Source organism: Crocuta crocuta, unplaced genomic scaffold, assembly GCF_008692635.1.
Source record: "Crocuta crocuta isolate KB4526 unplaced genomic scaffold, BGI_CrCroc_1.0 scaffold127, whole genome shotgun sequence".
NCBI lineage: Eukaryota > Metazoa > Chordata > Mammalia > Carnivora > Hyaenidae > Crocuta > Crocuta crocuta.
In genome coordinates this window covers 2,485,302-2,500,064 of record NW_027532008.1, presented here as the reverse complement: position 1 = coordinate 2,500,064, position 14,763 = coordinate 2,485,302, and the positions used below count along the sequence as shown (strand labels likewise).

Genomic DNA, 14,763 nt, shown 5'->3' with positions numbered 1-14,763 from the left:
GAATGTTAAAACACCATTATTCGTAACAAACAGTGGTAACGATCCAAATGTCTACCAACTGATGAATAGATGAATAAATGTGGTACATCCATACAATGGAATACTATTTAGCCATAAAGGGAATGAAGCACTGACATATGCTACAACACAAATGAACCTTGAAATATTATGCTAAGTGAGAGTAGCCAAACACAAAAGACCATATACTGTATGACTGAATTCAGATGAAATATCCAGAACAGGCAAATCCACAGAGACAGAAAGTAGATTAATAGTTGCCTAGGAAGGGGGAGAAGGGAGCAATGGAGAATATCTGCTAATAGGTATGTGGTTTCTTTTTTGGGGTAATTAAAATGCTCTAGAATCAAATAGTGGTGATGGTTCTACAACCCTGTGAAAATATTTAAAAAAAACACCACTGAACTGCACACTTTAAACTTAGGGTAAATTGTCTGCGTGTAAATTATATCTCATTGTTTAAAATAAAAAAGAAATGTCTATACAAAGACTTGTACACAAATGCTACAGCAGCTTTATTTTTAATAGCCCCAAAATGGAAACAATTCAAATGTCCATCAACAGGTAAATGGATAAACAAATTAGTATATTCATACAATCAATCATACTTGGCAACTACTGATACTTTCAACATAGATGAATCGCAAAATAATCATCCTGAATGCAAGATGTCAGCCTTTCACGTCCCAATGAGCACATAGTCCATATTTCTATTTATATAACATTCTAAAAGATACAAACTAGGGGCGCCTGGGTGGCTCAGTCAGTTGGGTGTCGGACTCCTGATTTCTTGGTTTCAGCTCAGGTCATGATCCCAGGGTTGTGGCCTCAAGAGCCAAGTGTCAAGCTCCACGCTCAGCATGGAGCCTGCTTGGAAATGTCTCCCTCTGCCCCTCTCTTCCCACTTGGCATGCACACTCTCTCCCTCTCAAATTTAAAGAATTTTAAAAATTAAAAAAAAATAAACAACACAAACTAATTGATAGTGATAGAAAGCAGATCAGTGGTTGCTGATGAAGGGGGTGGGGGGCAGGCAGTGGGGCAGGAGGAAGTAATTACAAAGGGGCAGAAGGAAACGTTGAGGGGTGACAGAGATGTTCATTTACTTGACTATGGTGGTGGTTTCACTGGTACATACATAAGTCAGAACTTACTAAAATTTTACATTTTAAATATATGTGGTCAATAATATTTCAATAAACTGTTGTAAAAATAAAACAAAAGCACTATTAATTCAAGTATTTAAAGTGCTGGAGTTTTAAGGCCAGATAATTTATTACTTTTTTAGTTTTATTTACTTTAAGAGAGAGAGCGCATGTGCACAAGAGGGAGAAAGAGAATTCCAAGCAGGTTCAGCACTGTCATCATGGAGCCCCACATGGAGCTCAGACTCACAAACAGTGAGATCATGACCTGAGCCAAAATCAAGAGTCGGGAAGCTCAACCGACTGAGCCATCCAGGCACCCCAATAATTTTTTTTAATTTCTTTTAAGTAATCTCTACATTCAACATGGGGCTTGAACTCACAACACCCAGATCAAGAGTTGCATACTCTACCAACTGAACCAGCAAGGCACCCCAATAATTTTGATTTTTATTTTTTATTTTTTTAAGTAAACTCTACCCTCAACATGGGACTCCAACTCAGGACCCCAAGATCAACAGTGGCATGTTCCAATACAAAAACAAAACTGGGGCACTGGGGTGGCTCGGTCACTTAAGCATTTGACTCTTGATCTCAGTGTCGAATTTAAGCTCCGTGTGGGGTGCAGGGTGTGAAGCCTACTTGAAAAACAAAACAAAAACAACAAAAAAGAGTAGCATGCTCTAGCAGCTGTCTCAGTCTACAGAGCATGCAGCTCTTGATCTTCAGGTCATGAGCTCCAGCTCCAGGCTGGGTGTACAAAATGAAAAACAAAAAACAAAAAACAAAAAAACTAATTTTTCCCCCAGAGAATTCATTTAGAAACAGGAATAAGAGAGTTCTGATATAAGAGAGTCCCTTCTCTAGATGAAGATGTATAAACAAAGGAGCCCCCAGGGATTGATGCTGAAATCTATCTCAAGTAACATTTTCAGAAATTATCTAGAAAAAATTATTTAGTGAAATCTTCCCTGTTGGCAGATGACGCTACAGTAGTAGCTAGAAGTATGATGGTACAAAGTTGTGTGTTGAGAAATGTGGAAAATAATACCATGTAGACAAAAATAAGGTAATGCAGTAATGGAAAAATAGTCCAAACTATAATTATCAAATGATGAGCTCTAAAGCTACGTGTTATAAGAAAAGGGTTTCAGAGTCCCTGGTCTTATTCTGAACACAGCTACAAAAAGGCAACAAAATGCTGGCTGTTATTATGAAAGCTTTGGAAACACAGAACACATTATCCTGCCCTTGTACAAACCAAAGTGTATCTGTACCAGAATAGAATGTGCAGTTGTGGTCATCACTGCACACAAAAAGGGTAAAATAGAGAAGGCATATAAAGGTATCCAAAAAGACCAAAGGACAGAGGAGCTTCTGTATGCTTACAGATTTTTTTAAAAAAATATAAATGGACAGGGGCGCCTCCGTGGCTCAGTCGGTTAAGCGTCCGACTTCAGCTCAGGTCATGATCTCATGGTTCCTGGGTTCAAGCCCCACGTCGGGCTCTGTGCTGACAGCTAGCTCAGAGCCTGGAGCCTGCTTCGGATTCTGTGTCTCCCTCTTTCTCTGACTCTCCCCTGCTCACGCTATCTGTCTCTCTCTCTCTCAGAAATAAAACATTAAAAAATTTTAAAAATATATAAATGGACAGAGAGACAAACAACACTTTTTTTTAAATGGTTTTTTTTTTTAATGTTTGTTTATTTTTGAGAGAGACACGGAGAGAGCAAGCAGGGGAGGGGCAGAGAGAGAGGGACAGAATCTGAAGCTGGTTTCAGGTGCCAAGCTGTCAGCACAGAGCCTGACGTGGGGCTCAAACTCACGAACTGTGAGATCATGACCTGAGCCGAAGTCAGATATCCAACTGACTGAGCCACTCAGGCACCCCAACAAACACTTTAGTATAAAAAAAGGGGGTGTGTGATATGGTAAACACAGAGCCTCATCAAATCTTAGAAACTATAAAGCAGTTAGAAGTCTAAAGAAACAATAAAGTATATTAAATTATTTTGTAAGCCCATATTTTAAAATCAGAAAACAGAAGTTGGGGTGCCTGGGTGGCTCAGTAGGTTAAGCATTTGACTGTGGCTCAAGTCATGATCTCATGGTTTGTGAGCTCAACATCCGCATCTAGCTCTGCAGTGTCAGTGCAAAAGTATGGGATTCTCTCTCTCTCTCTCTCAAACAAACAAACAAAAAGCAAAGAAGGGAAGAAGGAAGGTTTTGAATAGTGGTACTACTAGGCTTAGCTGTGTGACCAAGGTCATATTAATTTCTTCCAACCTCACTTTTCCCATCTGTAAATAACAACTAATTTGAAGGACCGCTGTGAGGAAGAATGTGCACAATGCCTGGCACATAGTATGTGTACACTTACTACCCAGCAGCTATTACTTTTATTAGGACCAATAAAAAAGTAATAGTTTACTATGCAATCAAGCATATAAAGTAATAAAACTCATTACTCAGATGGGGTGTACAGGATATAAGAAAAAATAATTCAGATAGTATAGATAAATGCATATGTACATTTCCATAAGAAATTTAAAAAAATGTTTTATTTATTTCTGAGAGAGAGAGAGAGAGAGAGGCAGCGTGAGCAGGGGAGGGTCAGAGAGAGAGGGAGACACAGAATCTGAAGCAGGCACCAGGCTCTGAGCTGTCAGCACAGAGCCCGGCGTGGGGCTCTAACCCACGCACCATGAGATCATGACCTGAGCTGAAGTCGGACGCTTAACTGACTGAGCCACCCAGGCGCCCTTCCATAAGAAATTTCTAAGAGAAGGGTGCCTGGGTGGCTCAATTAGTTAAGCATCTGACTTCGGCTCAGGTCAAGATCTTGTGGTTCATGGGATCGAGCCCCACATTGGGCTCTGTGCTGACAGCTCAGAGCTTGGAGCCTGCTTCAGACATGTGTCTCCATGTCTCTGCCACTCCCCTGCTTGCACTCTGTCTCTCTCTCAAAAATAAATAAACATTAAAAAAAATTTTTAAGAAATTTCTAAGAGAAATTATGAATTTGGGGTAACATAGTCCCAAACTTTGAAGCTGGCATTTTCGTTCCTTTCCCACAAGCAGAATTTGAGGCTAGACAGAAGATCTACCCAACTATATACACCATTTCCTTATTTATAACAATTGTTAACATTTACTGAGCACTGGACTAAGTAATGATGTCATTTAATCCTTCTAAATACCCTTTGAGATATGCTCTACATTTTACAGAAAAATTAGGTCTCCATTTTACACATGAGAAAACTGAGGCTGAGTCACTGCCTAAGACTCCATGCAGAACCAGTAAGTGAAGGAGGCTACAACTGACCTCAGATGGCCTGACTCCAGAATCTTCACTCACAACCACAGAACTATACTGTCTCCTACTCTGCAAGAAATGCCGGGAGTTGGATATATAAGAATGAGGTGAATGATGGAGTGCACAGGAAATCTTAAAAACTGATGCCCGACGAGGCCAACTCAGCTGCGATCACGGCCAGCTAGATATTTAAATTTAGGATGGCCAAAAGCATGAACACTGAAACCAACATGGGTGTGACAAGCCTAATGAAAGAAAGCAAGCCTAAATATCCCTAAACTGTGGTCTCAGCTATGGTAAACAAAATGCACAGAATGAGGAAAATATGCCAAAATGCTAACTGGTAGGATCACAGATGAGTCTTATTCTGTGCTTCATACTTCTGAATTTGGCAACCCTTTAAATTTTTTTTTACAAAGAGCACTCATTCTTTTCATAATTGGAAAAAGGGAGAAATAAAAATAAGTCAGAGAAAAACTTTCACTCTATTCATTTCTGATTGTGTAACTTGCTGCAGTGAGCATGTATTACTTTTGTAATTTCAAAGAGATTTTAAAAACAAATAAACTGAGGATATTAGAAAAGAGTAATAAATTATATGCAAATGCTAAAGCAAAAAAAAAAAGTCAGGAGAGGATGCAAAATAAGTTTAAGCAAATTAGTAGGAGCTGTAGTTTGTTGGAAAGACCTCTAGATATACAACAAAAGACTTGGGTTCCTACCAATAAACACATCAACAATGCATGAATCTCAAAAACTTTATATTGAACAGGGGCGCCTGGGTGGCTCAGTCAGTTAAGCATCAGACTTTGGCTCAAGTCATGATCTCACAGTTCAGGATTTCAAGCCCTACACTGGGCTCCTCACTGACAGTGCAGCTTGGAATATTCTCTCTCTCTCTTTCTCCCCATCTCCCTCTGCCCACCTCAAAATAAACAACAGAACCTTTATATTGAACAGAAGAATTCAGACACAAAAGAGTACACATGGTATGAGTCAACAACAGGCAAAACTGATTTGTAAGAACAGAAATCAGAACAGTGGTTGCCTCTAAGGCCGTGGGGACTGACTAGAAGAATATGTGATTATGGAAACATTCTATCTCCTGGTTATACATGTGTTTACATTTGTCAAAACTCATCTAATTATATACTTGCATTTCTGTCCACTTCACAGTATGTAACCTGTACCATTAAAAAACTCCCATTAAGGGGCACCTGGGTGGCTCAGTCAGTTGAGCGTCCAACTTTTTTAATGTTTATTTTGAGAGAGAGAACGAGCACAAGTGGAAGAAGGGCAGAGAGGGAAAGAGAGGGAGAAAGAGAATCCCAACATGGGGCTCTATCTTACCAACCATGAGAGCATGACCTGAGCCGGTATCAAGACTTGGGCGCTTAACCAATTGAGCGACTCACATGCCCTGAACATCCAACTCTTGTTTCAGCCTGGGTCATGATCCCAGGGTCATGGGGTTGAGTCCCTGCATCAGGCACCACTCTGAGCATGGAGCCTGTGTAAGATTCTCTCTCTCCTCCTCTCTCCCTCTGCCCATTCCTCACTTGCATGCACACACATGCATTCTCTCTCTCTCAAAAATAAAAATGGAAAAAAAAATCTCATTAAAAAATAAAGGATATGGGGCTGGGAGGATAGACAAAATGGGTGAAGGGACGTGGGAGGTAAGGCTTCTAGTTATAGAATGAATAAGTCATGGGATAAGGTACAACGTAAGGAAGATAGTAAATGTACTGCCAATAGCCCTGTTACAACCACAGAAGGTAAACTATACTTGTGGTGAGCATAGAATTGTCAAATCACTATGTTGTACAACTGAAACTATGTAGCATTGTGTGTCAACTATACTTCAAATAGACCAGGTGGGAATAAAGGGTAGAGTACAATGAAGGAGGGAGACAGTGCTCAATCTCAAATCTGCTATTTATTAGAGTGACTTTAAGAGAGTTACTTAACCTCTCTGAACTTGTTTACCTGTAAAATGTAGCTATTAACATAATATAACTTGGGGTGCCTGGGTGGCTCAGTCGGTTGAGCGTCCAACTTCGGCTCAGGTCATGATCTCACGGTGCGTGGTTTTGAGCCCCGCATAGGGCTCTGTGCTGACAGCTCAGAGCCTGGAGCCTGCTTCAGATTCTGTGTCCCCCTCTCTCTCTCTGCCCCATCCCTGTTCATGCTCTGCCTCTCTCTGTCTCAAAAATTAATAAAACATTAAAAAAATGTTTTTAAAACATAATATAACTTACCTCAAGTGCTGGGCAAGTGACTATAATGGTATATCAAAGTGGCAACACTGTGCTTCGCAAATTATTCATTGCAAATGAATGCTGAAGAAGTTTTAAAAGTAAAGAAGGGGACATGGGGCACTTAGGTAGCTCAGCGACTTGAGCTTCTGACTCTGGCTCAGGTCATGATCTCACAGGGAGTTCAAGCCCTACACTGGGCTCTGCACTCAGTGCAGAGCCTGCTTGGGATTCTCTCTCCCTCTGTTTCTTCCCCTCCCCCCACCTCTCAAAATAAATAAACTTTAAAAAAAGAAGGGGGAAAAATTGGTCTTATACTTCTTATAATTCCACAGATGACCTTGGTATCAGGAATATTGTTCTTTAGACACTATTAGTATTCTACAAAGGGAAATTTACTTAGAGTTCTTAATTTGTGAATGGAAAGGAACATCTATGTGCGTGACCTAAGACCTCCTTCTACACAGTTAGACACAATTTCTCAAGATGTGATTTGAGAAAGGTTTTAGACTAAGTACTTGCTAGAACAATGGCATAATCAGGAGAGAAATTCTCAATTTGAATATCTGAGAGTAAAAGGATTGTTCTTGTTACTCTGTCAATTACAAAGTTTAAGTGTCACCATAAGCCACATCATACTTATGTGTGTACATACGTATGTGTATATATACATACACACACATATTTATTCACCCAAACTGGAACTAAGCTGAACCACTGCTTTTCAAAAAGGCTTCTATATTCTAAAAATAAGAAACTTAACTTCTGTTCAACTGGAATTAATCTTACAACTAAGAGAGTATGCCTCAGACTCCCATATTTTACCAGAAAAGAAAAGCAGCCTGAAAAGTAATAGCACAGGCTAAGTTTAATAGCCTCTCCCATCAATTTCAAACTATTTTTCTTTATTAGTGTGTAATCATAAAGAGCAAATTTTTTCTGAGATATTTCTATATCTGAACATTATTTCCTCTGCGAGCATTCAACAATTCTTGTTTCTATTCTTCTCTTTCCTAATTCAATTCTGTTTGGTTTCTAAGTTAAGAAGTGTGTTTCATTTGCATAAATGGTAACTATTCTGAGATACCATTCATAACTATACATTTGAATTCTCCAGAGTACCATTCACAACTTCAAATGGAACAGGAAAAAACACTCATTCAACATCACTTTAATGGTGACTAAGACATGAATGATTATAATGTTATATTGTAGAGGGTTAGCCAAAGAAGAGTGAAGTCTCCACAAATGTTACTACTAACTTGTAATCACTTTATGAATGCCCCCAGGCACCAAGAACCCTTGCCTTGACCAAATATCACAAAACAAAAAAACAAAAAAAACAATTGAGCTTAGAAAAACATGTCCATGGGGCGCCTGGGTGGCTCAGTCAGTCAGGCAGCCGACTTCGGCTCAGGTCATGATCTCACAGTTCGTGGGTTCGAGGCCCACATTGGGCTCTGTGCTGACAGCTAGCTCAGAGCCTGGAGACTGTTTCGGATTCTGTGTCTCCTTCTCTCTCTGACCCTCCCCTTCTTACGCTCTCTCTCTCTCTCTCTCTTTCAGAAATAAATAAAACGTTAAAAAAGACTTTAAAAAGAAAAAAGAAAAACACATCCATTAGTTAAACATGTTTTTTGGCGTTATAAAGTAACTATGCAGGGACATCAAAAGATATAACTTAGCCATAAAACTAAAAAATTATCAAGAAGAATCCTAACAAGTCCTGGCAAGTTCTCTATAAAACCAATGCTGATTTTTCTTTAGGTATTAAACTTTTCAGCTATGAGCTTTTCTGAGAAAGTCTTATGCAAGGTAGTAATATTCTAGTAGTTCTTTACTCCGTCTTATCGGTGGTAGAAACTAAACTTACATAGGTCTGCATAAATAATTCAGCTATCTGTACTACTCTAATATATTTATACCAAATAAAATAAAATTTGAACAGGAAAAAAATGAGGCTATTTTAAGACTGTCACCTCCCGGTTTCCCTCATTTTTCTTTCTTATCCAAAAGTCACAGACATGGAGCCCCAGTGGCGCAATCAGTTAGCACACGGTACTTATACAAAAGTCATAGACAAGAGACTATATAACTAGAAAGAATGAATAGAAGGAGAGTGTACACCTAAGAACATCTATGTTTACTTTCCTCTATGATTCCACCACTTCTACCCTTGATATAGTAGTTCTCAACAGGGGGCAACTGTGCCCCTCAGGAGACATTTCACAATATCTGGAGACATTTTTGGTTGTCAGAGCTAGTGAGAAGAGGTTGCTAAAGGGCAGTGAGTAAACACCAGGGATGCTACTAAACATCCCACAAGGCACAAGACAGCCCTCTCCAAAATGACAGAATTAAGCAGCCCAAAAAGCCAACAGGACCCATGGGTGAGAAACCCTACCCCAAGGCCTAAGAAAGACCTACCTCTCAGAAGACACTCAAAAAGTGTTTGCTGATCTGAACTGAAAAGACTCTGAATTGGAAGAAAGTGAAGCCTACAAGAATAAAATAGAAGAGGCCATGACTTAAGCATTATTAGCATCTACCAAGCCTTTACTACGTGCTGGGCACCAGTCATAACAAAAACGAACAATTCAGGGGTGCCTGGATGGCTCAGTCAGTTATGTGTCTGACTTCAGCTCAGGTCATGATCTCATGGTTCACGGGTTCAAGCCCTGCATCAGGCTCTGTGCTGACAGCTCAGAGCCTGGAGCCTGCTTCAGATTCTGTCACCCTCTCTTTGACCCTCCCTCACTCATTCATTCTCTCTCTTTCTCTCAAACAAACATTTTTTAAAAATTCAGTCCTGTTCTTAAGGAGCTCATGATCAGGCTGGGAGAAGAGTTTTGTAATTTGTCTTATGTCAGATTTGACAACCTGATAAATGTTTTAACAAAGGAGAAAACATACAAAGGAGTCACCCAATTTTTCCCGGGAAGGCTTCATGGAAGAGATGACATCTTAGCTCAGTTCAGAAGGAAGAGTAGGAAGTATCTTATTTCACAGCTTATAAGCCTCTTTCCAAACAAAGAGCCATCCATTTCTTCAGTCAACAAAAAGCTGTAGAACACCAACTGTGTTCCATACATTGTGTTATGTATTGGAGACTCAGTCAAATTATAACCTTTCATTTTTTCCCTTGGCATCACTGGTGCCCAGCAGCCCACCTCCCTCACCCAAATCCCAAACAACTGTTGCATTTTCTACCTATCCTCAATTTAGCAACTGTCACCATAATCAATCTTACTCAGTAAAGCCACTACCCAAGAAATAAAACTTTCAGCTGCCTGTATCCCATCCTGCCTAAGTCACAAAATCAGGGTGGTGATGTGGCAGAGTAACTAGCAACGAACTGACTATGGGTGGAGATCTGCCAACTGTGTCAGTTTCTCGGAAAGCTATTTTACTTTATGGAAAAAATCTGGGTCCTGCACGCCAGGAACCCCAGCAAAGTAACCAATATAGATTTACTGAGCACCTACAATGGCTGAAGTCAATGGTTCTCAACCGTGGTTGTGTTTTGACACCAGAGCTCCCAACCCAGATATGAATATGCTTTAATGCTAAGTTCTAATACAAAACATGTTTGATGCACTAAAGGAATACAAAAGAAGTACAAGACACAGTTCCTGTCTTGAAGAGCTTATCCACAATCACAACAGAGTAACGTGAAATAGGATATTAGTCCACCAATTGGAATCCTTTTACAATACTAGCAGCACTTATGAAATAGAAGAACCTGGGGTAGTCGGGACAAGAACTGCTCCTATTGCCTAGTTCCACTCATACACCCAAATCTACCTGCAATTCCTGATACGTTGTTCTGCACCCCTTCAACCTCCCAGTGAACGTACCATTTTCAGGAACTATGGAGAGACCCCAAATAGAAAGATGAATGAGGACCACAAAAAAAGCCTAGGCTACGGGATATCCTGATGGCCAGAATCTCTCAAATTTTTTAAGTAGGCTTCATGCCCAGCACACAGCCCAAACTCATGACCCTGAGATCAAGACCTGAGCTGAGATCAAGAGTAGGAGGCTAAGCCAACTGAGCCACCCAGGCACCCCATGGAGCTTCTTTTAAAGAGAAGAAATAATGCTTGAACCTCCAACAACACCAAACACCTCACTCTACAGCTGAAGTGTCCAAAAAGAATAAGGAACAGAGTTTTTATAATTTTCTCCTAGAGGTCCTTGGCCATTTAAAGAAATGATCCAAAATCATAAGGCTGGTAAATTCAAATTTCTCATATAGCACATGCTTAAAATAAACATATTCTAAATTAAAAATATATTTTAGTAAACTCCTTACCAAGATGTTCATATTATGGAAGCTTTAAAAATAAAAAAATAAAAAAATAAAATACTGCTGGATAAACTCTACTCCCAAAGTGGGGCTTGAACTCACACCCCCAAGATCAAGAGTCACATGCTCTCTCCCAGGCAGCCAGGCTCCTGAAAGAATAAAAATTTTTCTGTCAGTAGAGTAGGTGACTCTTGATCTTAAAGTCATGAATTCAAGCCCCATGTTGAATGCAGAGCTTACTTAAAAAAATTAACCTAATTCCTACTCAGCAGTGATGACCTCTTACTAAAGACTACCCTGAAGAGAGCATGAGCTTTAAACTCTGCAAATATGAATATACAGATCCTCACCTAAGTAGTCTTTCTCTGAATGATACAGAAAAAGGTACAATTCTCTCTCCCTCTTTTTTTTTTTTTTAATTTTATTTATTTTGAGAGAGAAAGCACATGCAGGTGAGAGGCAGAAAGAGAATCCCAAGCTGGCTCCACACTGTCAGTGCAGAACCCAACCTGCGGCTCAAACTCACCAAACTGTGAGATCATGACCTGAGCCGAAATCAAGGGTTGGACCCTCAACCAATTGAGCCACCCAGGTGCCCCAAAGGTACAATTCTCTTAACTGATACACAAAAACTGATAAGCACAACACCCCATAAATTACTCTTTTAAATGGGGTGCCTGGGTGGCCCAGTCAGTTAAGCATTGGATTCAGTTTAGGCTCAGGTCATGATCTCAGAGCTGTGAGATCAAACCCAACATCAGGCTCCAAACTGGGCAAAGAGCCTCCTTAAGATTCTCTCTCTCAAAAAAAAAAAAAAAAAAAAAAGGGTTAGGTGTCATTCAAACATCTCAAACAGGGATCAATGAGGGTATTAAGATAAATGTTAGTACTTAGGAGGAAATGTACATTAGTATGTATTAATTAGAATAAGAATATTACATGAAAAAAGCACATGGACAAAAAATGTCTTCTGTGTACTACTCCTTTTAGGACCCATGGCTTTGAAATTAGTTTGGCTTACAATATTTTTCCTTGTAATTGTCCTTGTCATCGTATAAATTTTATCCATACAGGTCCACAATCCCTTAACTTCAATTCCAAAATCTAAACAAGTTTTTTCATTATTCATTTGGTGGCAAAACCTGACATAAAAATGACATGAGGCTATTTATACTATTTATTTATACCAGTTGGTGTGAATGTTCTGACATTTTACTACAGAAATGGTAGTGTGTTTGATTACAAGGTACTGCCCCAGGCCTCTCTGGGATGTTACATAACACACAGTACATGTACCATATTCCTTTTCTAAGATCCCCAAAATTCTAAATTCAAAAAAAAATCTGGCCCCAAGAATTTTTTTAAGTTTATTTATTTGAGAGAGCACAAGAACATGCGAGCAGGAAAGAGACAGAGAAAGAGGGAGAGAGAATCCCAAGCAGACTCTTCACTGTCAGCACAGAGCCCCGTGCAGTGAGATCATGACCTGAGCCAAAATCGAGTAGGACTCCTTGCCGGACACCTAGCCAACTGAGGCACCAGGCGCCCCCAGGAAATTTTTTTGACCCCAAGGTACTATGGACTGATATGCTAATTTAGGACTGAGTCTTATACAGAAAATATAACTAATACAAAAAATGAAGGTAGATCTTTACATACAATAAATTCACTGCCTTAACATCTATTCACACATACATAATCCCGTAACACAAAGCATTAAAAATACTTTAACAAATGTCAAAACTTGAACACGCCATTATGTGTTTTCTCAAGTGGTGGTGATATTTACACCATTCAGTATTTAGTTCAATTCTTCTTAGGGTGAAATTCACTAATTTACATCACAGTTTAGACAGACCAAAAGACTGCAATTAGTAATTAAGTTGAGTAAAAGAATCATCCCCTGATAAATAATGCACTCGGTAAAATGTTCTGAGAAATTTATCTCAGAGGGTTTCAGATTTAAAATTATGTCATTCTAGAATACGATTTATCAACTTTGAACAAACGACAATTGACTTTTTCTGTGAAAGCAGCTCCTTGGGCAGGGACAGCTCTTAAGGATATTTGAACTGGAAGAAGAGTTTCACAGTTCTTTCCTTCCTTCCCCCTTCAGTTGCTGCTTTTCTGGTTTTAGAATTTCAAACAAAGAAATACATATTGGCTCCACTGCTAAGAAACGCCCTCTTTCTCAGCAACTTCCTCTTCCAATTTTCTTCCCTACCATTGACATATGAGAACAATACACACTGCCGGTCCTACCATTTTGATTAACCAAAAGCTGAAGCTTGGGAAAATGAAGGGCTAGAATTTATAGTATCCAACTACTAGTCTCTCATTCCAGGTCCACAATCTTCACTCATCTAGAAGTCAGATAACAGAGAACACAAAGAAAGGAAGGAACATTATGTTTCATGAGAGGCGGGCTACTGAAACTTCCGTCTCAAGAATCCAAGGAAATGTGAACAAACGGGAAATTTCTCTTATCCCAAGAAAATGCTGCCTTCTTAGCTGAGGAGGAGAAAAAGTTACCAGGGTGGCACACCTCTGAACCAAGATTCAAGTCTATACACCAACTGTTGGTGAACTTCTACAGGCCACTCAGTCAGCATTCAAACTGAGTTCTTTAGTTCTGAGGCACTTCAAAATGACTTTTACAATTTACAATTTAGAAATGGTCTTTTCCAACTCACAGACTGCAGAAAGGGCATGGATTAGCCGTCCAGGGATCAAGACCCAGCCTGTCTCCAAGCCAGAAGTCAATTGAAGTTGTCTGGGACCAGACCCCTCCCTCTATTTGTGACAAAGCAAACTTAATTTTAAGTGGACAATGACTTCCCCCTTGCCCAGGGATTCTCCAACACCTGCTGGTTGATACCTTACTGCGTGACCTTGGACAAGTTACTTAATTCCTCTGAAACTTAGTTTCTGTATGTGTAAATGCTCAACAGTGGCTGTAAAAATTAAATAACATAAGCCTGAACAAGGGCTGACACATAGTAGGGGCGCCATTCACGATCTCCATCCTACTCCTAACACCCCCGAATTCTTCTGGGCCTAAATTTCAATCATTGCCCCAAGAGGCTCCAAGGATGCCTTCCTCTCCTCTGATAAGCATCAGTGTGTAAAATTTCACCATCTCAGAGGTTCTAAGATCCTGGAGAGGACCAAGATAACCCCGGACCCCACCTTATCATAGCGCGGGGTCCATCCAGGGACTTCGTGGAAGAGCCCCGTTAGCCAACTGTCCTCCGTACCTTACAGAACCACCTTGTACACACAAACACACGCACATGCACACAGTTCCCCCTTCAACTTGGGCCAAGCGTCTCCAAGAGCACCTCAATTCTTTCATCGCCCAAAGACGGAAACTGAAGCCCCGCCTGGGAAAGAACTTGCCCACGACAATCAGCCAACATCTGAGATCCAACTCATGTACAACTGCCTGCACAGCCTTCGTTTCACAAATAGGTAAACTGAGGCCCAGAGAAGGAAGTGACTTGCCCAAGGTGACACAGCGAGTTGGTGGCAGCGCCAGGTCAGGCTGGGGGCACTTTCGCAGCCTCACGGATTCGCGGACCCCTCCAAGGCTCCGAGGGGATTTCCAGGACACCTCCTCCCTGGGGAGGGGACTGAAGAGTAAGACGCTACCCCACGCTGACCGCTCGCCCGGCCACTGCCGGTCCGCGGCAAGAGGCGAGCCACCTACTCCCTCTG

General features: G+C 40.5%; 1 protein-coding gene across 1 annotated transcript in view; it reads right to left on the bottom strand.

Moving 5' to 3' along the window:
- The window catches only part of WASF2 (WASP family member 2), a 74,988-nt gene extending 60,305 nt beyond the window's left edge, over window positions 1-14,683 (bottom strand). The window contains exon 1 of the mRNA XM_077775938.1: window positions 14,551-14,683. The gene's annotated coding sequence lies outside the window, so the exon portion shown is untranslated. The remainder of the gene's footprint in view (window positions 1-14,550) is intronic.
- Between the last annotated feature and the right edge of the window lie 80 nt (window positions 14,684-14,763).